General features: G+C 36.1%; 1 protein-coding gene across 1 annotated transcript in view; it reads left to right on the top strand.

Annotated features, from left to right (window-relative positions):
* The window catches only part of LOC103903125 (tubulin alpha-3 chain), a 14,000-nt gene that overhangs the window by 4,300 nt on the left and 6,629 nt on the right, over positions 1–3,071 (top strand). The gene's annotated exons all lie outside the window — the stretch shown is intronic.

The following is a 3,071-nucleotide window of genomic DNA, read 5'->3' as shown; positions in this document are numbered from 1 at the left end:
TTTGGGGTTGTTTTTTTTACAGTTTTATACTTAACACAGGAAATACCGTTAATTACTGCACAGAGTACCTTGTTTTGCCTGCCAATTACAAAACTGTAACATAAGGAAAGGTCAAGAAATTAATAAATTAATGTAAACAATGTTAGTAATGTTAACAATATTTTAATCACTGTAATTTCCACTGTAAGAGGGAATATGTTTTAAAAACCAGTATGTTAATATTGTACTCTATCATCTTGATGCAGCTTAGAATAAATAGGAGTAGCAATTTTCTTATAAAAAATTCTACACTACAAAGGAATAGATAACAAGTATTCGATCTTAAGGGTTATTATTTATTTATTAGTATAGCCTATATGGTAAGAAAGTTTGATGAATCAACAAGAGGTACTGATTAATAGAACTCCACAGTGCTATTGGATTTACTTGCATTTTATAGCCTAACAAGGAAGATGTATAACCTCCCCGTTGCAAACCAGTGTAACCTTCAAAAATGCTTGCTTTAGTAATTGCATTTGTGGCTTCCTCTTTACTAGATGTGCTAGTTTATAGTATTTTTATACTGTCCTCCTGTTTGTAAATTCTCTAGATTTCTAATAATTCACTAATTACTAGTGAATTATAATAACTCTTGAAAACTCTCTGCCAATTAAGGCATACTCTATTTGTGAGCAATTCTATGTTTCTCCAAACAGGATGCTCAGCATTTGAATGATACTAAATAGTTTTGATAAGGAGGAAGGGCCCAAGCAGCGTCTTGCCTAAAGATATGTTAAAATGTATTAGACATACTGATGAAAAGTTAAGAATGATATACTCGTAAGTGTTGTCGCTAACTAGGAAGTCACTGGAAATAATGATACTCCAGGAATGATGGTGTGCTAAAAATGATGTCATGGCCACTTTTGCCCTCTACAATTTTAATCCCTATCCCATCTCGGCCTGTACCCAAAGTCCCATTTTAGTGCAGGAGAGTAAATAATAGGCCTTTATTACTAGCTCCAAACCACTGGCTGATGGTTTACACCAATATAGGAATAATTTACAGATAAAATAGTAAGAAAATTAAAATGTATAAATAGAAGTTTTAAAAAAATGTGAAAGGACTTGCAAGAGGAAATAGATGGGGAGGGGGCAGGGAAAAAAGAAAAAAAATCTTAGCCAAAACATCTGAAGACCCTCAATGGGTTTAGAGACCCAATATAATAAGGACATAAAATTTTATTCTAATATAAAGTCTGTCAACCTTTAATAGTTCAGTGTATTTCGGGATTCAAACAAACACATGTACAATTCAGATGCAAATGCACAGATGTGCAAGAGCACATCTCTATCAGATGCAAGTTGCACAAGAAAAACCAGAGCACTGAAGTTAAGGGCACTATCACTTTCAGAAACTTACACATATTGCCTTGGTATATTTCTATTACATTAAGACAATGATGTCTAAACAAAACTAAAGGTATTGCCCCTTCAAAGCTTGTTTTCTGCCCCACATGCGCTGAGGGGCCGGTCCAAAAAGGGCCACCTTTGACGTATTATCTGTCATTTATACTGAAAACCACCATCATTTAAAGTCACCTCCATAACTTCTTCAGAAAAGCTACTGACAGAAAGAGCTGTAAGATGATACTTGATCGTTTTCAAATAATCCAGTGCAATTTTAATTTTTTATTAATATATTAGAAGTAGAACATAAAGAAACCTTAATTTCAGTAGGTTATTCATAAAAAGAAAACCCCGAAGATAAAACGGATAAACTGTTCACAAGCAAATGTGCCCCCCCCGTCTTTGTTTGTTTTCCAAACTAAATACGGGATGGCATTCAGTTCAAGGGCTGTTTCAAGACTTCTCAGCACTGTAGACAACATATCATTTTCCCTGTCTCCCTTCCAGAAAAAGGAAAGGGATGGAGCAGGGAGAAAAAGCAGCGGTGACAAGCCTAGGAGACTCTGGCTCGCTGCACCAAAGAAAAGATGATTCAAAGGGAAGATGCAAATGCTGTTGCTGCCGAGTGGTGCCATCTTTGTCTCAGAAAGGGCTTCTGCCCAACATCTGATTCTTCCCAGTCTGGTTTTCCAGGCTTTATAGGACTGAAGCTACAACTTTACACAAGAAAGTGCCTACACTTAGAGCTGGCCCTTCTAATGCAATATTTATGTAAAATAATTCAAACACAGATTTTTTTCACTCTCGAGAAATTTTACCAACTTTTGTACTTCAAAATGGAGTTACAGCTCACACAATAGAAAGCAATGATTGTGTGGGTGTAAATCAGCATAAAGAACTGGACACAGTAAAGTGTCTGGCACCTTTAAAAATGAGGACAATAAATAAAGCCAAAATGAGCCTATTTTTCAGATTACTCTGGTGTTTCTAAAACTGCATCTTAAACAGACTCCTTAGTCGCACTGCTAAAGATAAGCTTCAGGATGGATGAAGCACCACCACCGATAGAATTACGTTCTCTTTTATCATGGCAATCTTCATTATAGGCCTACCTCTTAAAACTCTCCTGTCCTGGGCTTTAAACTAACTCTAAGCCCAAAGTCAGATTTCAACCATAAACTAGGTCACCCTTAGTACATAATTAATTTGTCTTTGCAAGCCTTTTCATGCAGCAGGCTTGAAAGGCTCCATAATAAAGGAAGTACTTCAGCCTCTGGTATCTCTGACTTTAAATATAACCTCACCACTAGCACCAGTCTCAACTTAGGATACGATTATATGTGTGTGAGGTAGTAATCTTATTTGCTCACTCCTACTCCTCTACACGTTAAAGAACTTAGCAATAAACCAGCCTAATCAACAACCTAACCAGAGATACATACATCTATTTAAATTATGTACAAAATATCATCTGTAAATGAAAGCAAGTAATGCTATAGATCTCCTTCAGCTCAGTATCATAGCAGTATTGACCCTATAAAACTAACAGAAATTTTAAATGGTAAAAATCCTATTGTTAGATTCTTGAGTACAACTGGGAAAAATCTGTTTAGTAAGAATATGGCCATACTTGCACCAGTTTCCGGGTGTCGTGGTTTAACCTCAGTCGGCAACTGAGCACC

The sequence above is a fragment of the Aptenodytes forsteri genome, unplaced genomic scaffold, assembly GCF_000699145.1.
Source record: "Aptenodytes forsteri isolate BGI_AS27 unplaced genomic scaffold, ASM69914v1 Scaffold278, whole genome shotgun sequence".
Classification (NCBI taxonomy): domain Eukaryota; kingdom Metazoa; phylum Chordata; class Aves; order Sphenisciformes; family Spheniscidae; genus Aptenodytes; species Aptenodytes forsteri.
This window is presented reverse-complemented; position numbering and strand designations above follow the sequence as displayed.